General features: G+C 34.1%; 1 protein-coding gene across 4 annotated transcripts in view; it reads left to right on the forward strand.

The window, feature by feature from the left end:
* The window catches only part of LOC129755150 (ras-interacting protein RIP3), a 430,486-nt gene that overhangs the window by 378,730 nt on the left and 27,660 nt on the right, over positions 1–24,096 (forward strand). The window lies entirely within an intron of this gene.

Below are 24,096 nucleotides of genomic sequence, written 5' to 3' on the forward strand. Positions count from 1 at the left end.
ACAACAAAAATAACAACAGTCCCGAGTCAAGAATGAAGCACATAGGAGAGGGATAAGTTTTCAAAAACAACACGCATGGCATTATTCCTGTATTTCGAATGCATGTTGTGTTTCGGTTTTCGGTTTTCGCTTTTCGGCACTAGGGCATTCGGAAATCTCGATAAACTGAAAACTCCGGGCAATAGGAAGTGCAGCTTAACTGCAATAACAGCAGCCTTAACTCGAGCCGTCGTCTTTCTTCAATGAGTGCATTTATGTTGCAGCATAATGTATGGGGAAGAAAGAAAAAACAACAAAGCTCGTTGAATTGAAATAGGACTAGCAGCACTAAAACAAAAAGAATTATGGTTTGCAGGCTCTTGTTTCTTCTTGGCGGCTGCAGGGCAGGACAGAGCCAATTGTAATGATGAAATTGAAGAAATTACAGCTGGTGTGGTTTGTGGTTCCAATATGATGGGGATTTAGTGTGACGGTGATGATGAGTTCGGTTCCGCCCCGTGCCATCGGGGTTTGTTTTTTTTTTTATCTAGGAGTAGACGAGAGCTCACTTTAAGAAAGTGTTAGAAGATGACTGGCGATGGTTCTGGTATCGGGGTTTCTCAACAGCATTAATTGAGTTAACGCAAAGTCCTGAACGTTCTATGCACAGATACATGATTCATTACAAACCCTAAAGTTTTGTTACTTCTCAGATTTTTTTTCTAAGAAATGATTGAAGCTAGATGCAAGATTTTTTTTACTTTTCTTAAAACTTTCCATTTTAGATATTTCAAAGCGCGAAGGTGGTCTAGATTAAGGTTTCAGAATTTTTCTGCAAGTAACCGGACTGGGCTAAACCAAGCGTTTTTTTTATAAAAAAAAATCTAACAAAACCCGGGGAATTGATTAAAAAAATTTAAATAATTAATCCAAGCAAATTTACGAAAAACCAAGAATTTTTCAACAAACATCATGGAAAAAAAAATTGTCGTCGAACATAAAAGTAAATTTTAATCGTATTTCAGGCTTCCAAAAACCGTTGGGGAGAATGGGGATACTTGATCCCCTTTTCTTATTATTATCATATCTTTTTGGAAATATTTAGCAATCCGCCGTCTTTTTCATTTTCTGACTACGTGTTATTTCAAGTATATATGCTCCAAAAGTTGGAACGATACATGAATTGGTAGATGAACTAAATAGAAGCATTTTCGTGGAAGTAAAAAAAAGCGATATTTTTGAAGTCAAGGAAGACTTCATCCTCTATTGAAGAAGACTTGATCCTTCATTTCGGGGGCCCCAGTCTCATACCAGGCTATATTTTGTCAAAATCGATTTACGTGATCAAAAATGGTGCCGGATAGAAATTGAGGTTCATTTTCGCGCAATAGACCTTTTTCTTCTTTTTTGGACGGATGTTTGTATGGAAAACATCGTAATTCATGTATTCTGGGTTTTTTCTTTCACAAAATCAAAATTCATCACAAAAAATGTTGTAAATTGATAGGAACTTCATCCCTGGTTTGTTTAGAAATTGAAATTGTTCCAACAGAGCTGGTATTGAAACACAAGAATGAATAGAATACTTGCTTTAAATGTGTACCAAATTTGTTTATCGGTATAACAAGTCATGTCTGAAACTCTGTTCTTTTTAGTTTGAACTCTAATGAAACATTTTCTACTCCGATTGTGATAGAAAAAACCAAGAATACATGGATTACGATGTTTTCCATACAAACATCCGCCCAAAAACGAATGAAATCGTCTACTGGGCGAAAATGAACCTCATTTTCTATCCGGCACCATTTTTGATCACGTTCATCGATTTTTACGAAAGCCTGGTATGAGATCAAACATTTCTACATCTTTGAACAAAATTTCAAGATTATTCAACGAAAATTGTCCAAAGATATAGCAGATGTAGTGAAACAATTCCAAATTTCCCTTTTTAAGGGAATAGCTGAATGTTTGTTTCGAGTCACTGTAAAGACTTCAAATTTTGTAGAGTGTTAGTTGGATTGTTGAACTAGATTGTGTAAAATTTTCATGATAAACAATGAATAGAGAGAGAAATGGCAGCTAGGAAGTGGATGCGCAGCTTCACGCGATTTCATTCTTTTTTTAACGCAACTGTATTTAGGACAAAAAAATACCTTTTTGAACTCTAGGGATCAATTGAACCCATAAGACTATGCCCACCAATGGTTGCTAAACCTCGAATCGAGTACATTCAGCAACATATCTATCAACCCATCATCGCACCAACAGTCGCCAACTTGATTCGAGAAATAGCATTCGAGCAGTAGGTTGTTAAAGGATGCGTTTATGTAGCAACCTGGTAGAAACGCAGCCGGTCGTCGCTATGAGAAAATAAACAAACACAAATACCAACCTGGAAGGCAACAATGGGTGCGAAAATCAGTAAATAGATAAAAACGCAACCAATAAAACAATCAAAAATACCGACCGAAATACCAACGCCCGGTGGACTTGGTCTAATGAACATTTTAGAAAACTTTATCTGAAAAATGTCCCCTTTTGTGAAATTTTCGAACAAAGTTAAATAACTCGAAAATTTATTTTGTCACAATTTATTGAGCATACAGCATAGTTGTTTTGCTCCATTTGGCACATTTTTCTAGATTCTTGTAAGTCATTCATGTATTCGAGATATTGCTAATGAATCAAGTATCTCCAGGGATCAAGTATCCTCATTCTCCCCTATTTTATTAATTTGATAAAACTTGTTTGAAAAAATTGATTTTTGACGCAAATATTAAAGATTTAAATGACTCGAGATCATTTTTTATAATCGATTTTGCAGATAAAGTGAATAAATCCTTGTAAAAACCAGACTATAACGAAATTTGGGCCCCCGAGCCGAACCGGACTTTTCCTAAATTATGTATCAAATATCCGAGCGAGTCCGGGCCTATAACCAGACAATCTGGCAAGCTTAGTTTAGCGAATAGTCTGGCGCGAGTCTGCCATACAAAATGAACAAACAACTGTCAAAATTTCAATAATCCTAGAAGGATTTTTGTTAAAAATTGATAAACGTAGGCGTTTTTACATAAGGCGATGATCTATCGAAATGACAAATTTATTTTATTAAAAATTAGATGATTTATTGTATTGATATACGCTTCCCATTTTTATGAATTAATATTTTAATCCAGCATTTATGAAGCCTTCGTCATCAAAAGATTCCAATGCAAAAGATTTCTATCACGTTTATAGTAATAGACGCAAACCCATTGCTCTTTTTAACTGAAAAATCCTTTAAAAGATGAATGAGCTAATTGTTATCCTTTTTTCGCTTAAATCCTTTCTGAATTGTAGCTTTAAAGGTAAAATTAAAAAAAAAAATAAACTCCATTTGGAGCATTATTTTTGGTTCCGTAATTGACGCATGATTAAAAAACTCCTATAAGGTCATGTGGCTGGATTATTCGATCTTCAAGAAAAGATCAATTCAGATGAACGGTCCTGGAATAGATCTACAGTAATTTCTCGATTTTATCACTGTTCGATTTTATCAATACTCGCCAAATTCACGCTCGATTTTATTACGGTTATTGTTCCGATTTTATCACGCTTTGTAAGAAATCATTCAGAAAGCGTTTCCAGGACCTTAGTTTTCGTTCAAAAGCGTAAGGCATCTTTGTTCATGATATTTTTATGGTTTATGTTATGGTATATAGGTATTCAATTATATGAAAATGCCATTGAACTGTTTATTTTAGCTATATAGTGTTTAAAATCGTCATTTGGATTTAAAATTTGTTATAATCGACATAAGTATTTTAACATCACGTTAATGCCAGTGTTGTCACTTGTGCTTGGTTAGCCGCTCTAAAAAAGTTAACTATTTTGGTTTTGCGAATTATTTAAAGATGTGGATGAATTTAAGCGTTTTTGAAAAGAGATAATTTTCTCGGATTTCTTTGTTGAATTTGTTTATTTGAAAAGACGGCATGCGAAATCCTGATTGGACAGCCTTTAGTATTGTCTGAATAGATAATTTTGGAAGATCAAAATGAAATTCTGCTAGCATTGCCCTTGATTTGTCCCTATTATTTGAGGGAAACCGGGAAGTGATATTTAGAGTGAACGAACTGATCAAGTCGAGAGTCTAACTAAGATTGCCTTTATTTTCCATTTCTTAAGCCTACATTTGTGTGGCGACCTACACGTAGCTTACGCGTAGTCAGCATAAACAAACATCGGACGATCGAAGTACAGTTCCCTTTTGCTTGCGTTAGCATAAAGGGCTGAACCTTCGATCGTCGCGATAGAATGTGCGCATGGACGTAGCTAGTGGGGGCATCCACCACACGTCCTTCCTTAATTAATTTAAAAATTAATCTACAGTATAATTTTTAAATTTCTTATATGTATCTTTATAAATGAAGCATTGTATAATTGATTATTTGCTTTATTGTTATTTCTTATTTGTATGTATTCCATGGATACATACATATTACTAATTATACATCTCTATATAATATATTAAATGTTTGTTATAATTTGTTTGCTGTCATAACTGTTTGTGGATATAATATGTTGTTTGTATATAATATATGTAATCACTATTTAATGTAGTAAAGTGTTATAAGACATTACACTAAAATAAAGTAAGTTTATAAAATCTGTAACTATTCCATTTATTTTACAATTAAATATCATTATCCACCACACGTCCTTTCTAAACTCTACTTGTTTAGCTTTTTGTTACAAATGGTTTTGTCCTAATTTTGTGTATTGTCTCAATTTTATCTTTAACTCTCACTTCGACATTTGTTCCTTTGTCTGCTGTAACAGGGTAAGGACCCTCATATGTATTGTTAAATTTGGACTTTATTTCGTTTTTGATCAATATAAGCTGTCCTGGAGAATATCGTAATTCCTTTGTATTGCTGTTAAGTTTATGTATTCTCTCTGATTTTTTATCTATCAATCGTTCTTGTACTTCTTTATTTGTTGTTTGAATTTTGTGTTTCAGCATTTTGACGTAATCGTCTAAATTATATATTGGTGTTGAACTTTGACTATTAATCAAATTTGATGGTAATTTGCACAATTTCCCAAATACCAGTTCAAATGGCGTTTTTTCCGTTTCCAGATGAACAGTAGTATTGTAGGCAAATTGGTAAAATTTTATCCATGAAGACCAGTTCCCTGGCGAATTTGACGAATAAATCCTTAAAAAATTTCCCAAACTTTTATGAGAGTTTTCTAAGGCGCCTATCGATTGGTGATGATAAGCTGTCGAGTTAATTTTGCTTATTTCCAAAAGTTCACACATTTTCGTAAAAAGATCGGACATAAACTCTGTCCCTCGATCTGTCGCTATTTCATCTGGTACTCCATAGTTTAGTATTACGTTTTCAACGAATGCTCTCGCTACAGCCAAGGTTGCTAATCTTCGCTCAGAACGGTTTTTCACCCCGATCCTAGTCACCAACGAGTTTACTCCTCAACATAGAAAGTCTGTTTCTTTAGAAACGACGCTTTTCAGCATCGAACGACGCAAACCTAGTTTGTTTTTCTTCCCCTCTTTAGTGATCCGTTATTTTCTGAGTTTACTATCGGTAACCATCAAACAATCATCATTCGCTTCTGATGAAAACATTGCGCGTAGACGGCGTCGAATTCTTCGACATCTACTCGACTCGCTGACGATCATGCTTCGCCGCGAACGCTTCATGAAGGAAAACGAGTTAATTCTAGGAACGCAAGAGATGCCCAAAAACCAAATTTATGCCAAAATTGCTTTATTTTCCTCTCAAGGTGTGTTAATTATTTTATTAAATATCGGTCTTAGTCTTTATCCAGGAATTGATCCCTAGTAGCATTCTTCCTTAAAGGTCTGATTTGGACATGAATCAACAGCATCGTCATCAACTCGCGTCGAATCAACTCGCAAACAAATTCATTCAGTAGCGAAGCGAATGATTGCTGGAGTAAACAATGACTAAAAATTGGAAGGAGAAAATCAACAAGGAACGCTAGGCAACACAAACTGAACGAAAATTCATAGTATATGGTTCACTAATGGCGTATTTTTTTTTGATTCCGGATTTGGCTCTAGAACCGTCAGAATAAAAAAGCAAGTTTCGGGTTTCGAGTTATTCCATACGTAGGTGTGCGTGAGAACGAGCGCAATGTTTACATGCAGCTGTCATTTTGTTCTCCCTTCTGGATTTCTTCATTCGGTTCTTCACATCCGGATTGCCGTTTTTTGTGTCCGGATTGCACTGGACTGCAGATAATACGATTTTGCTTGGCTGAGAGGTTCAAAATCGCGGCAATAATCATTTGCCCGTTCATTATTACACTGTTTTGTTTTCAGCCAAAAACAGCTGTTTAATGTTTTGACAACAACGTTGAGAGTATTGGTGAACTTCTCGCAAAACTGACTTTTTTCTCAGGGCGACTCCGTCCCTTTTTCGAGCGAACCTAGGTTGCCTCTCGAGCAATAAATGAGCACGATGACAGCAGTTAGAGCGAACCTAGGTTGCCTCTAGTTTGCCTCCAGGTGAAAAAAAATACGTTATAAGACGGCGTTCTTATGTTGTATGTTTTGATTCGTTCGGGAGTCAATGCTTAACAGCGTCGTTACTGTGGTTGCGTCGTAACGATTTGAAATTTTGAAGCAAACGAAGCGAATATCAGTAACCCTGGCTACAGCTTCTGTTGATTTGTTTTTAATTGGTGTTGCAGTAATGTACTTCGTCAGTTCACACTGCGTTGTTAATATGTAAGTATGTCCTTCGTTGCTTGGAAATAATGGTCCAACTAGATCTAAATAAATCTTGCTGAACGCACTATTTGCCGTTGTGGTAATAATTTGTGGTACATTTTTTGGTTTTATATGTTTGTTTTTCTGACATAATTCGCATGCTTTAATAAAATTTGAGATGTCTCTTGTCATATTTGTCCAAAAATATCTACTTTGGATGTTTTTCAACGTCTTTTTGATACCAGCGTGTCCTGCCGTTGGCAGTATATGAAAATCATTCATAATTAATTGTTGTTCCATTTTGTCATTGATATGCTTTATCTTTGTATCTATTATTCTGATTGTAGGAATTCCTTTGTTTAAGTTATTGGTGTACACCATTTCGTAAAATTTTCTTGCTTTTTCAGTATTTTTCATTACGAGCTCGTTTATATGATTATTTTTACATATCTCTTTCAGCATTACCGCTATCCGCCGTAGCTGGACTAGGGTCTTCGCTGGTTTCATTTCAATTTGATCGGAACAAACTTTTACTTCTGGTATCTCAAGTGTTTCATCAATAGTTAATTCGATTTATATTCCTGATAACTCTTGCTGGCCAGGCATTTGATTATTTGGACCCATTTTCGAATTTTCCTTTAATTTTTCACTCCTCGTTGTAATTAGAACATCCCTTTCGATCTTTTGACTTAATTCTCGCAAATCTGAACTTGTTATTCGCGACAATGCGTCCGCTACCACATTTTCCGTCCCTTTCTTATAAAGCACGTCAAATTTATACTCCTCCAAAGCCAGACGAAACTTTGTCAGTCGGCTTGAGGGATCATTTAAAGTAAATAGATAAACTAAAGGGCGGTGATCTGTGAACACTTCAAATTTCTTACCATATAAATATGGTCTGAAATGACGAATTGCCCAGACCAAACCCAATAATTCTTTCTCAATTGTGCTATAATTTTGTTCAGCTTTGTTTAATGCTTTACTTGCAAATGCTATAGGTCTAGCGTTTTGGTTGCTTAAAACAGCTCCCAATGCTTTTCCAGAAGCATCTGTGTGTAAAGTAAACGTATTATTTTCAGAAAAATCGGGATAATCGAGAACTGGTGGATTCATGAAGCATTTTTTCAAAAATTGAAAAGAATGTTCACATTCCTCAGTCCATTGGAATTCTTCGTTTTTCCGCGTTAATTTATTTAAAGGACTGCAAAGTTTGGCAAAATCCTTAATATGTTTCCTGTAGTAGTTTGCAAATGCTACGAATCGTTTTACTTCGTCAGCGCTTTGCGGACTACTCCAGTGCTTGATGATTTCGATCTTTGAAGGATCAGGTTTTACTCCTTCGGCAGATACCACATGCCCTAAGTAGAGCAATTCATTCTTAAGAAAATTGCATTTCTGCGGGTTGAGCTTTAAATTTGTTTGGCGCAACCTTTCAAAAATGTTTAAAAGATTTTTATTGTGTTCATCGAGAGTTTTGCCGAAAATAATTATGTCGTCTAAATAGACTAGACATATTTGCATATTAAGACCTGACATTGCCACAGTCATAAGTCTCGAAAATGTTGAAGGACTTACTTTTAGTCCCATAGGGAGACGAGTCATTTGATACTGTCCCCTATTAGTACTAAAAGCGGTTAGTGGCCTGTCCTCTGGTTTTAATTCACATTGGTAATACCCTTGTGAAAGATCCAAGTGTGAAAAATATTTCGCTCCTGCTAACGATTCAATAACCTCTTCTATGTTTGGAAGCGGAAATTTATCGTCTTGCAGTGCGTTGTTTAATTTCCGGTAGTCTACGACTAACCTCCATTTTTTGCTATCGTCCGCTGATTTCTTGGGAACTAGCAACAAAGGGCTATTCCACTCAGAAACAGCTGGTTCGATAATCTCCTCACTCAACATTTTGTCCACTTGCTTTTGGACTTCATCTTTCTGAGTTTGAGGTAATCGGTAAGGTTTGGAGTAAACTGGATGTATATCCGGTTTAACAGTTAACGACGGTTGATAAATCTTCGTTATCGTTAATTTATCATTCTTTAAACAAAATATGTCGCTATATTTAACGCACAATTTTTCCATTACTGATCTGTCCTTATCATTAAGATCAGTCAGATTCAATTCTTTTAAAAGTTCATTGGCTCTAGCAGCATCATAATTAGATGTGCTCTCAATTTCAATAACATCGTAATGTTTAAGAAGTTTTGTTTGGGGTTTAAAATTTTCAATTTTTACTTCCTTCTTTTTAACATTCAATATCCTAACAGGAATTTTTCCGTTTTCAGGTGTTACTACTGCACCTGCAAGGTATACATGCGGTTGGATTTGTTGATTCAAAATGACCATCTGATCCAAACAGTCAGTGTCAATGAAAGTTATTATTTCCGTTCGAGGAGGAATTATGAAATTTTCCTCGAATCGTGGTTCTCTTAATGTTAATTTTGGAACTTCAAAATCTATTATAGCTCTAAATTTGTTCAGAAAATTTGTTCCTATTAGTCCAATAACGTTGGAAGGTAAATGTTCCATTATATGGAATATAATGGGATACACAAAGCCAATATGTTCCATAAAAGTTTTTACTGTGCCTAGAGTAGTGGTGATTCCATTTACACCACGCACCTCTATGGCTTGCGAAGTATCAATAGATGAGCTTAATTTCCTTGTGAGATAACGTTTATCGAGCAGACAGCATGATGCTCCGCTATCTACTATTAAATTTAATGCAATGCCGTCGACTCTAAATTTAAACCGAAGAGCTCGTGTGTTTTTCAGGTTATTAACGAAAAAGTTCTTCTAGTTCTCCTACATTTGCTTCCTCTCTCTGCTGATTTTGTGGCTCAGCATGCGCGGCTTCCTGACTCGTATGGGCACAGTTGCAATTATGCTGTCTACCTCGTGTATTCTGATTATGATTGTTATTGTTGTTATGGTTGCTGTTATTATTGTTATATCTAAAATGACCTCTATTGCCTCTTCCTCGATTTGCACCTCTCGGTGATTGATAGTTGTTGCCATTGTTTCCGTTCTGGGAATTGTACCTACCTCGAAATTGTCGGGAGTAATTGAATCCTCCTCTTGCTCCCCCACGACCGGAGCTTCCGCGATTATAGTAGTAATTTTGTGATCTTTGAGAATTTGTTGGACCAGCAAATCCCAACATTGCTATCTCTTCATTAGGGATTGTGACTTCTAAGGCATCACTTATAGCCTTAGTAAGTGTTCCAGGATTTCTGGCTTTTATAAAAAATTGAGTTCTTTGGTCTTTCAGACCGTTTGTGAACAATTTTACAGCAATTGGCTGTACTATAGCACTTGCAGCCGCTTCGTCGGGAAATGTCCCCTGTGAAACATGGGCTGCTGCAAGCTTTGCAGCTAACTCGTTAATTTCTTGACCATAATCTGCTATAGTCTTTTTATTCTGCTTCACATAAGCCATCTCAGCTTCTATGGCTTGTGGGCTGAATTTCACGGAAAATTTAGTTTTTAACAATGCTTTTGCTTCCACTATGGTCGTAGCACTGTTTATTGCACCATGTGCTGGACCAGTCAAACGGATTTTTATGAATTTAAGAAGCTCGGCATCTGGCACTCCTTCATTACAATCCTTCAATAAATCTAGGGTCTCGAAAAACCCTGCCAATTTGTCGGCTTCGCCATTAAATTTATCCACCAGCTTTAGAGCTGTTCCTATGTCCAATTTTGGTGGCATATTTTCAACTTCTTCAATATCTGAATGTTCACTAGTCTTATCGCTTCCTTCTTGGATTATTTCACCCTCTGAGAAAAGATTTTCAATGACTGACTTTTCTAACTCGTTTCCATCCAGCTTAATGATACTTTCGTTTACTAATCGTCTTATATATTTGTATCTTTTCAATAGATCTACTCTAACATCATTTCCAAATTTGTTGGTTAATAAAATTTCTTTTAATTCTGCTTTTAATTTAGCTAGCTCATCAAGTTTTGTGATTCTTGTCGAACTTGAATAGCTGCTACATTTTTTCAGGTTTTCGTGCAATTTTATAATTGCATCCTGAATGTTAAAAAATTTTTCCATAACATAATTAAAATTATGGTATACTTACTCGGTAGTACTTGGGTTTTCTTTAAACTGTGTGTATTATTATTATTATTATATTTCCTTTTTTTTTTTTTTTGTTTTCGTCCTTTTACCTAAAAAACATTTTTTTTTTTATTTAATTATTTTTTTTTTTTTAAATTTAAGATACTTAGCTTAGCTTAGGATGTACTGTGTGGTTTGCTGTTGACGTTCAGGGCTCAGTGGTTTACTGTTGACGTTCAAATCGGCCAAACTAGACGAGTACTCGGCTTCGATCTCCCAGCTTTGCCGATATACAGTCGCTTGATTGTGTGGTGCGGCAGCCGTGATGTCCACATTCACAGGATGATTTGCTTTTCCACTCAGCACACACTTCAGTGGGAGCAGCCCTTGAAATGGAGGCACTGAAAACCTTCCGAAGCTGCTTTAAATTGCACATACTTTTTAGTTTTCTCTGATATGATATCTCAGAACTTCTACTTTAACAATATCGGGTGCAAAGATTTAACGTCTGTCACTTCATTATTCACATTTTTTTTTCTTATTATTCCAGCTGCACTCGTGTTGGTTGGTTTTGCTGGATATCCCGTAGGCGTGCCACGGTGTATCGCGAATGTGCTTTAAGAAGCACGTAGCTAATTAAAGCAGCGGCAATCACTACCAACGCCCAAGCGATGGTTGAATGTTCTTTGGAAGTGTTCTGCGCGACGACGGTTTCGTCGGCAGAGAACCACCCCATTTTGAGATCACTTAGTTCTTCACGATTATTCACAATTCACTGATCCTCTTTTATAAGTATCTAAAATTCAGTTATCTCCTGCTTATTTTTTTTTTTCACTCAGAATAGGATTTTTAATTTCCCATTTTTTCCTTTCTTCACCAAGGCAGCTCTCACAAGGCCAATATGCGGCAATCAATCAACTCTGGTCACCAATGATATTGCACGAGATTTCGGGCTGTAACTCGAAAATTTTTCGCGCACTGATTCTTCGCTCCCGCTCCTGGCAGGATCGCCATGATTTGTCCCTATTATTTGAGGGAAACCGGGAAGTGATATTTAGAGTGAACGAACTGATCAAGTCGAGAGTCTAACTAAGATTGCCTTTATTTTCCATTTCTTAAGCCTACATTTGTGTGGCGACCTACACGTAGCTTACGCGTAGTCAGCATAAACAAACATCGGACGATCGAAGTACAGTTCCCTTTTGCTTGCGTTAGCATAAAGGGCTGAACCTTCGATCGTCGCGATAGAATGTGCGCATGGACGTAGCTAGTGGGGGCATCCACCACACCCTAAAATATGTAAAAAAGGCTAAAATTTCTGCTTGTCTACATATGAAAAACAAAGGATTATCTACCTGCATGAAGCTAATTTCAAGGAACACTCTTTAAAAGTATAAATTGAGCAAATTTGAAAATATTTTTCACAAAGATAAACTTTTTAGTTAATCAAAGGTGTTAAGATTAAAATATTGAAATTTGTAGAAGAAAATTTTTTGATGCATTTTTCTTTGAACTCTTTTTTAAAACCGAAATAAAAGATAATGACTGTTAAATTTCTTTTAAAATTAAATAACTTACTTGATTTTATTGAATAAATATTCTATAGGGTTTTATTTCAAAAAAATCTTATAATTGCTATAGAGAAGAATAATTTTATCTGAAATTGATTTTTTAAGTTTACCGTCAACTGGGGCAACATGCAACAATTTTCAACTTCAATGGCTTCTAAAAAACTTATGTTCACAATAAATCCTACCCCTTATGCATCAAAAGTTTTAAGGATGCTGGGGTATCAAATTGGCGTGGTTAGAAAAATTATAGGTTTCTTCAGTCATTTTTAATTTTCTAAAAACATGCGATTTTCACCCTCCTCGGAAAATGGGGTAACTTGCAACAAACTTTGTTTTTAATGAAAAATCTTATGACAACGTACGAAAATTTATAGTTTTTAATATATTAGCGATGCCTTAAAGATCATTACGCATGAAAACACCAATTGCAGTAGTTTTTGGGTCTATAATAACTAATTTTCACATTTTTTTCTGAAAATGAAGATGCTGCATACATTTAGGGGTTAAATAATACTACGAAAAATTCTAAAACCCGAAATCATTAAAATAAATGTTTGAATGAATGAAATTCCAATGTTTACAAAGGCGTGATGCAAAACATTCATATTCCAACACATGTAAACGAGATTTACAAGGTATTTCTTTGATTTGCATTTTGTTGCATTTAACCCCAGACACCAAACGGAATTATAAAAATATTTATTTAAAAAAATTGGGTGATTGTTCGAAAAATATGTTTACACCAACAATGTTGCTATAACATGAGAAAACCAGTTAAAAGTTTGTAGGTAAAATTATCAAGCCGATCCGTCATACTGGGTAAAGTTTTTTCAAAAAATGTTAAAATTTGTACATTTATTGCTCGATTTTTCAAATTTTACATAAAAATAAAAAACTTAAGAAAACTAGCTTTAGATGTGAGAAATTATGTCATCATCATTTTGTGATAATTAAAAGATAACTTTATTACAATACATTAAATTAAAAATTGATTTAATGTAGTGTTATATAAATGTTGCATCGAACCCCGCTGTTGCATGAAGCCCCGTTTGACGGTATTAATCTTTGATTATTACATCGTATGGTCAACATTTATTGATACAAAAGGTTTCCAATACTGAAAGCATTATAAATTATTGATAAAAGACAGTAAAAATACATTTTTCCACTTTAATTTTTAGTTTCGCAAAATTCACGGTTTCGCCATATTCACGGAGGAATTTTTTTTGACCGTGATAAAATCGAAAAACTACTGTAAAAATTGGAGCTTGAAGATCGATCTCGATTAGGTTTTTCGGTTGAAGATAGTTGTTGCATATTAGTATTGTCAATTTTCAACCATCGTAATGGTATTACTCGACACATTGATGTATCAAAATTATAAATTTTGTCTTCCAAAATTAGGCGTTAACAAGAACAATTACAGGCTGCATAACGTGCAAAATAATGTGACTATGAACAAAATTTCTTCTATAAATCTTCAGTTTTAATATGACCAATGAATTGTGACTGATATTGCGATTATTTCATGATAAACACATGTAGTAGAGAAGCTAAACAAAATTGTGCAATATTTTCGAACAAACTTATATTTTTTTTACAAATTAGTGTTTATGTTTATCTTCTGGGCTCCACCGGGAAAAAATTACATATATCACGAATGCTTTTAACTTCCTTAAACATGTCTAAAAGATAAATCGTGCGCTTACTTGCGCACTCGGGCTATTTTAAATTTTTAAATTTTTAAATTTGAGCGTATTTTGTCCCTAATTTTGTATCAGATTGGGTTTGATTCATTTGTTTAAAAAATGGTATTATTTTCCATTTCTAAGAGTTGATCGGCTGATTTGCTTCGAATTTGCTTTAAAACTAACATTTTATAAGGGTGCAGCAAATGACCCAAAAAGACCATCATAATGAAATCTGAAATTTTAGGTTAAAAATGAGTTTTGAATACTTGAAGACAACAAAAAAAAGATTTTTAAACATTTCAACGAGAAAACAGGTTTTGGCAAACTGTTTCATAAAAAAAAATTCAATATGGCTCTCGACACTACCTTATTTAAATATTCCTCGCCTGAAACGACCCGCGTGTCTACACTGAAAAATTAAATTTCATGCTTTTCAAAAAAAAAAAATCATGAAAAAATTTGATCGATCCCACTAGTATTGGCCACCCTGATGTGATATTTAAACGCCTCAAGGTATACCTACTATCCAGCTGAATCATTCAACCAGCGCTATAATGTTACCAAGTTATTTGTTCTATTGTGAATTTCATATATTCACGGAGAAAAACTCAAAGATTTATCAATTATATTACGCGTCTACAGGACCATAAATATGACCCGAAAATACTATCAAGCCAACAATCTGATTATACGTTGCCACAAATGGATAAATGACTGATTTAGCGATCGCATCAGCTTTGAGAATCCAACAGGATTTTTTAGACAATCATTCGTATGGCTGTTTCTACCGTGATACAGCTCCTCATGAACGTCGGAAATTGTAGATTCAAATATTCATAAAAATTAATTTGAACACTTAAATAAGACATATGTTTAGTTTTAAATTAATTCATATATTACATCAGTGGCATATGTTTTTACTAAAACCAATGCAATGTACTCAATTAATGCTGGTCTGCCATTTCCAGACTTGCTCGGAAAACGCTATCCTGGAACTGAAACAAAATTTAAAAAAAAAATGTCAAAATCAAAATTGTTTTTCTTTTAACCGAGAGAACATTATAAATATTCAAAAAATGTCAAATGACTTACGTGGTGAAATAGATTTGAAGACATCCTCGAAGGCCGAAACAACTTTACAACAACAAAATCTGAAAACATTTTTCATCATTCCTTGTCCTAATGAGCATCCATTCCAAATTCCAGCTCTCTAGGTCTGAAGACGGCTAAGCCTTTAGAGAACAAACAAACATACAGAAATTGCTTTTTATATGTCTCGCGTGAGCTTTTATTACGTCGTATGAAACATCTTATGAATTCAAAACTGCTGCAAAAGTTTTCAAAACAACTTTAAAATTTTTATCTCACGTATAGAATATGTTGTCCAGCTACAAATTCTAAAAGTAGACTAGTTTATGTTAGTTTTTGATTTTTTTTTTGTGATAAACTCTCTGTTTACATTCTGTTTCATACGATATAATAAAAGCTCACGCGAGATATATAGATAGATTCGGCTGTACTCAGTATTAAATTTATATTTCAATTAGAAATTAAATAATGAATATTGGCTGTACATATGATGAACAATAAATAACAAAAGTGTTTTTTTTTTCAATTTTTCAACTATGTATGTATGTATTTATTTTCAGAACCTATTTTTTTTCAGTATTCCAACACCGACTCTAGGGTGGTTTTGTACCAAAGTGTTAATCATCCGTACCCTGAAATAAAGGTTTTGATTAGTTTTTTAATGATAAATATTACTTTTCAATAAAAACTCACCCTTCACTTGATGTCTGGTTGCTAAAAAAAAGAGGGAAAAAAAATAATTGTATTAATCTACCCAAAATTCGTGAAATAGAGTCTCACCTTGCTTCAGTGTGCGAAAACAAACAGACTCCAATTTGACAACTTAGTTGCTGATTTTCCAGCTAACTAGACTAGGGTTACCAGATCCCACAGCACCAAAAAGAGTACATTGATATCATTTATACAAAAAGTCAGGAGAAACGAATAAATTCCGGATTTTTGAGCTCCCAGCCATCAGGTTGATAAAAAAAATAACATGATCCATTTAATTATCAAGCTTTGCGCCCGGAAGGTATGCAAAACAGTAGGAAAACGATGTACATATTTCGTACTATCAGAGAAAACCCCGACTTCCTTGAATATGCGGGGTTCTACTGTAATTAGAAACCGAGATATCTCAATTCAATCAAATTCTGTCAATTTGTTGAGGTTATGCAAAAGTTGATTATTCGAAAAGATAGCAGTATAAAACGTTATAAAACAATCCATTTCCATTATTTTTATTGACGCGTACATTTCCTTTACACTCATTATTTGAGATTTATGCGCATATAAGCATACTACCTAAACTTTGATTACTGTTTGCATACTCAAAGGCGCTTTTATTACGATCAAATATGCATGATAATGAAAACAAGATGTTAAAGTAGGTAATTTGTTGTGAGCTGTTATCCCTTTCGTAGTTTTTGCATAAAATGTTATACAACCTCATAAAATGAAAGATATACATAAGTTTTTCTGATAAAATGTCTTTCAACAAAAAAAAAGAGTACATTTGGTGAAATTTCACAAAAAGAAGAGTACGCCCATTTCTCGATCGAAAAAGAGTACATGTACTCTTAAAAGAGTACGTATGGTAACCCTAAACTAGACCAATAGTTGGAAAGTCCAGTAATTTAAAAACTGATTGCTGATTATTGGGTATGTGAATTATGTGAAAAATCACTGGTTTCACAGAATTTTGAGAAATCTTTCCATGTCAGATACTCAAATCAAAAGCAATGTTGATCAAATCTAACATCAAATCAATGTTTAACACAAATGGAGGTAGACTTTTTCACTAACACTAACAGGAATAAGATTTATCAGTTTGGAAAGTTTTATTAGTGAAATCTTTGAGTCTATATATTCATTAAAAACATGCTTACTCACAGACTAGTGCCCATAATAAGTAGAACTGTAAAAAAAAAGAATTCCTAGGACCAAGGTTATTAGATCACAAAATTCTCTGACTTTGTCAGTAAGTAGGCGAGGAGAGCGCGGTGAGTTTCAGTGAGTTTGTTTGTAAACATCGGAAAATTTCTTCGAGATTTGGGCTTTGTTGGTAAACAAACTTCACGAACTCCATAGTAGCCAAATCAAAATGGCTGAATCGGGCGTTTCTTATAACGTTACACCTCCTATATTTACACACCTTGCCTAGGCCCCATTCCTTCCCATTTTGTGTTGTATAGCATTACCTATTACGGTTAGGAAATTCAACTGAAAATCACCAAATATTGTCACAGTACTTTAAGCAAAAATAACAGAATTCAAGAATTTATTATATTGAAACACAGATTTTTTTTTTCGACAACCTTGGTGCCAACCAATTTTTATTATAATCATTTTTGTTTTTGTTTTTTAATCATTTATTTTTAATGTTTTCTTCCCAGACAACCAGAAGTCGCATTTTCTTTTACAGATTACATCGTATAGAATGTTATTTATACTCATTTTCGTATATCTGCACCTACAATGTGTGGTTCATGCATATTCTTTATCGTATTTAAAAGCATTGTATGATTTTATTACGACAAGAAGAGAGACTCGTATTTATGAACATATGAACTCGACCTTTGTGTACGACAATTCGCAAAAAATTCGTGAAACGACCGACTTACGGTGATCAGCCGTGACTGAGAGATTTTGTCGTGCTATGCATAAAATAATTCGAAATAAAAAACGTATATAACTGCATTGATTCGTAATAATGTGCATGCAATCGTATACCTTTGCACATTAATTTGCATGTCTGATTTTCGTAAAACGTATTTGCTGGCAATCGTAAAAGAATACAAAAAAGTTCAATAAAATCGTTTATGAAAATGGGACATTGATGATTGGAATCGAATTAAAGGCGGCTTCAAAATGTTGGTCTATTTTTAGATCATCGATGACGTGTTCTACGATTTAAAAGATTTAAGTTATAGAAATATACGATTTGCTTTTGGTTTAATGCCTTTGAAGCAAATCCCCTTGAATTTATATATCCCAGATAGCTTCGAGGAACCATCATGAACTGCAGATCGTATGGTCAGGGGATCAAGTCCAGGTACTAACAATAAAATCAGCAATCTGGCAAATAATAAACTTGTACGATATAAACTTGAATTTGACAGCAAAAAATGCATTTCTTTGAAATAATCTCATTTTTATTATTTTTATGGATGAATAAACTGATTGGTTTAAAGTATAAAAAAAATAATCTTATTTTTATTCAACTGACGGAAAATGAGAGCCCTGCACTCAAGTCGCAAAAGACGACCAAATAAGTCGTCAAACTTTCCATATTGTTACGAAAAATGTCGTATATTACAACCTCAATCATCTATATGATAATGTAAATTGTCATAGTATATTCCAAAAATAATCAGGGTAGTCGTAATTGATGCGCATGACAAGTCGTGCAAAGCGTAATTTAATACAATCCAAATCAAGAATCTGTTTGCTAATGTACCTATATGGCCTCCAAAATGATACGTATATACTGGTTTTGCTACATTATATACGATATGTTTACAGGTATATTTGCATGTATATTTGCGTTGCAAATTCGAAATACCCACCAAATGGTTGTCTGGGTTGATAAATCATGAAGGAATTTCCACCCCAAAAATGTGTCTTTTAAAATTTATTCAGCTGATGAAGAAAGAATTGAGTTGTGTTATGGTAAAAAAAAAAGTGTTATTTTGTACAAACGGTATAATTATTTTTTTGACATTCCATTTTTGATGAGAATAAACCTAAGAAATGTGTGTGCGCTTTTAAGAATTTCAACCTACTGCTGTATTTTTTTCTCATTCGTTTACTTCAGGTATCAGGTATCAGAAAAGGGGTAGGCTTGATAGCGGCACGTTATCCAAACAAACGGAAAAATTGTGCCTAGCCTTTTTTTTACAGATTTCATCATATACCTGAGAAACCTGAAAACCATAAAAGGATTAGAAAATAAATAAATATTTAGGGCATAAAGCCGATCCACGGAGGAATTTTGAAGCATTGAAGCTTATAACCATATTGGGTGAAAAATGACAGATTGTTATTTTAGTTTAAATTCTTAGAATGAGATACACTTATATCAGGATAGGCGAGAGTACATAAAAGCTTTCTAGCAATCGAAAAACAGGCATATATGAGCTACAAGAATCATACATTATTGATTCACAACTACAAAATTCAGGAGATTTGAGTTTACAATGATCAGAAAATGTTCTAACCAGGATGCTACAATGAGGGCAAATAAACGATTTTATAATGGCAAAGTTGGCATTTAGCCTGTCCACATAGGGATTTTTAAGCAATGAAGCTTTTTTTCAATCAAAATATTGGAAATAAGGACTTTTTTTAACTTCCTTTGTTAAAATTATTAAAAAGAATGGAGTCGGACAAAAGAGGGACATGTACACACTAAGTGGAAGGTAAATATAGGTACAATAGTACCTCTGAATCATAGCTTAACCATACAGGAGATTCAGAACACAAAGTCTTGATTTTATATATTTTTATTTAACTGACCAGTTAGCGCTCTGGTTAGACGACTACAAAGAGCTTCTGTGACGCCAAATTTGAAACATGCGATATTAACACTGCACGAAGCTGTAGCAGTGGATTCCAGAACCAGGATTGACGTATGATACGAAATATCAGAGTACGATATTAAAGGAGCTTTGATTCTTCTTAACACTATAACCATTCTAAAGCTAAGGGAACATGTGTCAATACAAGAGAAGTGACATATATTAAGTGAAACAGATATGACTGTCGACATGCGATACAAGTTTTGATCAAAAACTTGATTTAATAGGGAATATTGAAGCCTTTTGGCAACCCTAAAAAAAAAAAAATATTTTCTTTTGAATTTTTATTTTCCACGGAAACGATATTTGTACGGCTTCAATGATTGAATAACCATGATGCAATTTTTACAATTAAATATCTTTATATGAACGGACATCTACCTCCACAAAATTCTGTTGCCAATCCAAAGATAGAAGGGACTGAAAACTTGTCCACTATAAGAAAAATACACTTATTTTGCGCTTGACGTAACAGATATAACTGATGTAATTTAGATCAAATTCTTCTATGATTTCAGAAGCAATGGGACCGTAAGCGATGCGTTTGCGATTCACATTTGAACACTTGTGAAGAGATTTTATTGAACGGAGTTACTAGGAGAGCAAAGAGATTTGTTGAATGAAAAATCATATTCCAAATTGGTAAAACGAGAAAATATGGAAGAATACAGCTTGTGCAAATGCATGTACTACATATGCACTATTGGCATACCCTTCTCGAGAGAAAACACGTACAAAGGTAAAAAAATACTAGCAAGAATTTAAAACTGATTCAGATTCAAAACATTTCCTTCCAATGTTTTGAACTTGAAAAACTTCTGAACTCTGCATGCAATAATTGACCTTGACCTATTTTCTCCCCCGCCCAGATACAGCCTCATTGATTTCCAATAGACGTAAACGTATCTGGGAAGTACTGGATTAGTCGCCTCGTACGACATGGACCAGTATCCCAGTGGCAGTATTCTTTAGGCCGCTGCCACACAGCCAAAAAAACAAAACACAAACGGTATAATTATTTTTTTGACATTCCATTTTTGATGAGAATAAACCTAAGAAATGTGTGTGCGCTTTTAAGAATTTCAACCTACTGCTGTATTTTTTTCTCATTCGTTTACTTATTTTTGTCCCTCTTAAATCTTGTGCTGACGAATGAAATGTTGATGCACATGTGTTGACTTAGTGTTGAAAAAAAAAATAATTTCATGATAGTCTTTAAGGACTTAGAAAGGTTCAGTCTGTGTAGATTATTTAATAAAATATCCATTTTATAACGCAAATTAGTAAAATTAGAAAATTGTTCACGGTTGCTAACTTTTGTCACTGACTGTATTCACATAAGGTACGGAAATCAAGTTCAAGCTGTTGTGGATTTTTAAGGTCATTGAATCATATTTACAAAAAGATTCTCAATTACATTTGATTTTAAGGTTCAAATTTCTAATTAATTCTGAAATGTTGCTTAAAAGTTTTAGATTAAATAAGTCATATCTAATCGACCGTTATAGAGTTCGTTAAACATCGGATTCTCTAAATCAAAAATTTCGTCATGCATCTGCAGATAACGAAGGATTAAGCATCCATAGGATATTGTTCATATGATGCATGTAATCTGGATTACGAGATAATACTTTCACTTATCAGCTTTCTCTGGAAAACCACTCAAATGCTTCTAAATTACAACTGTTCCCTCTTGAAGATAACAAAAACGCTCATTGTGGTGAAAGATTTAACTTTTTCGAGAGCGGCCGGCAGATGAGTAGGTTATATGACCTACACCATGCATCTTCCACTCTGTTTCTGTGTCTCGCATCGATGGCCCATAATCGATTTACGGCACTTTTCCGAAAACGGGATTTACAGCTGTTCTAATTTAGGACAGCATTCAAGAAGGACCCTAGGATTCTAAATGAGCCGAACCAAGAGGGGGAAGGAAAGTTTTCTAATTTCTTTTTAGAGCCAAATCCCATTGTTATCTTTTAGCAGGCAGTCTGCTACTTCCTTCCATTCATGAAATTTACACATGTCCCAAATGAACGTGTTCTGCATTTTTCGCCATTCCTCTTCCTGGATTCATGAGCAGACATAAAGCGACCGGTGTGTTATGTTGAACTGGGTTGGGTTTGGGTAGATCTGCACAAATTCCACGGGGTGCGTGCTCGAGGACACTGAACAGCACAAGCACAGGGAAGGAGAGGTAATTGTCCTGATGGATCCTTCCTGGCTGACGCCTGTCGCCTAAACATTCGCACGGAGCCACCAGGCGGCAAATGTGAGAAGGGAGGAAACCATGTCATCAAAAAGCGGCTGTTCCTTGGCCAGGTACACATAGCATAGCTAAAACGACGAGGCTGAGAACACAAATTCAGGATGGATGAGGGCAGATAAGCCATCTACATCAACATCAACACCGGAGACTTAGTAGAGGATTCCTTGAGTCACCTCACCTCGTCTCGATTCTCCTGCTTCGTTCAGGGAAGGTAAAAATAATAAAACCATTTACCAGAAGCATGAACACATCTCACCACACCATGATACTCGGAGCCTAGGACGAGTTGACAGAAAAACAGCTCGACCACGTCCCGCTTTTCTCGTAAATGGGCCCAGAATGGCCGTCTTGTTTTTCCCGGACCCAGGGTCCAGACAATAAAAATCGAGCACCGAGCGACTTTTTATTTATGTTTTGATAAATTATGCTAAGACAACCCATGGCTCGGATTGGCACGTCCGGCAAAACTGCAAGTCGGGAAGCGTAAAAAAATGGATGAATAAAAAAACAATATTGAGGCTATGAATCCCTGAAATAGAGGAGCCCCCAAAGCCTGGAATGACTAGGAGTTGGCGGCAGTATGGCATTAAAAATATGCCAGAACATGATTGTTAAAAATATTTAAGCTGTCTATAAAAGCTGTAATGCGATGAAATGAGATATTATGAATAATTGACTTTTTTTATTAACTGGACCACCAGCCTAGAAGAAGTCTTTTGAAGAATGCTAAGGGCATCATATCTAGAAAAGAACAAAAATATGATGGATTTTACAGACCAAATAATTTGATGGCATTACTTCAGCAGAATCATTAAAATAGATTGAAAAATTTAACAAGAATTCATCCTGCAAGTTGTCGAAAATGTAAACTTGTCAAAATTGTAAAAATTGTCAAAATTGTCAAAATTGTCAAAATTGTCCAAATTGTCAAAATTGTCCAAATTGTCAAAATTGTCAAAATTGTCAAAAATGTCAAAATTGTCAAAATGGTCAAAACTGTCAAAATTGTCAAAATTGTCAAAATTGTCAAAATTGTCAAAATTGTCAAAATTGTCAAAATTGTCAAAATTGTCAGAATTGTCAAAATTGTCAAAATTGTCAAAATTGTCAAAATTGTCAAAATTGTCAAAATTGTCAAAATTGTCAAAATTGTCAAAATTGTCAAAATTGTCAAAATTGTCAAAATTGTCAAAATTGTCAAAATTGTCAAAATTGTCAAAATTGTCAAAATTGTCAAAATTGTCAAAATTGTCAAAATTGTCAAAAATGTCAAAATTGACAAAATTGTCAAATTGTCAAAACTGTCAAAATTGTCAAAATTGTCAAAATTGTCAAAATTGTCAAAATTGTCAAAATTGTCAAAATTGTCAAAATTGTCAAAATTGTCAAAATTGTCGAAATTGTCAAAATTGTCAAAATTGTCAAAATTGTCAAAATTGTCAAAATTGTCAAAATTGTCAAAATTGTCAAAATTGTCAAAATTGTCGAAATTGTCAAAATTGTCAAAATTATCAAATTGTCAAAATTGTCAAAATTGTCAAAATTGTCAAAATTGTCAAAATTGTCAAAATTGTCAAAATTGTCAAAATTGTCAAAATTGTCAAAATTGTCAAAATTGTCAAAATTGTCAAAATTGTCAAAATTGTCAAAATTGTCAAAATTGTCAAAATTGTCAAAATTGTCAAAATTGTCAAAATTGTCAAAATTGTCAAAATTGTCAAAATTGTCAAAATTGTCAAAATTGTCAAAATTGTCAAAATTGTCAAAATTGTCAAAATTGTCAAAATTGTCAAAATTGTCAAAATTGTCAAAATTGTCAAAATTGTCAAAATTGTCAAAATTGTCAAAATTGTCAAATTGGTCAAAATTGTCAAAATTGTCAAAATTGTCAAAATTGTCAAAATTGTCAAAATAGTCAAAATTGTCAAAATTGTCAAAATTGTCAAAATTGTCAAAATTGTCAAAATTGTCAAATTGTCAAAATTGTCAAAATTGTCAAAATTGTCAAAATTGTCAAAATTGTCAAAATTGTCAAAATTGTCAAAATTGTCAAAATTGTCAAAATTGTCAAAATTGTCAAAATTGTCAAAATTGTCAAAATTGTCAAAATTGTCAAAATTGTCGAAATTG

This window comes from Uranotaenia lowii, chromosome 3 (genome assembly GCF_029784155.1).
Source record: "Uranotaenia lowii strain MFRU-FL chromosome 3, ASM2978415v1, whole genome shotgun sequence".
Taxonomy (NCBI): Eukaryota; Metazoa; Arthropoda; class Insecta; order Diptera; family Culicidae; genus Uranotaenia; species Uranotaenia lowii.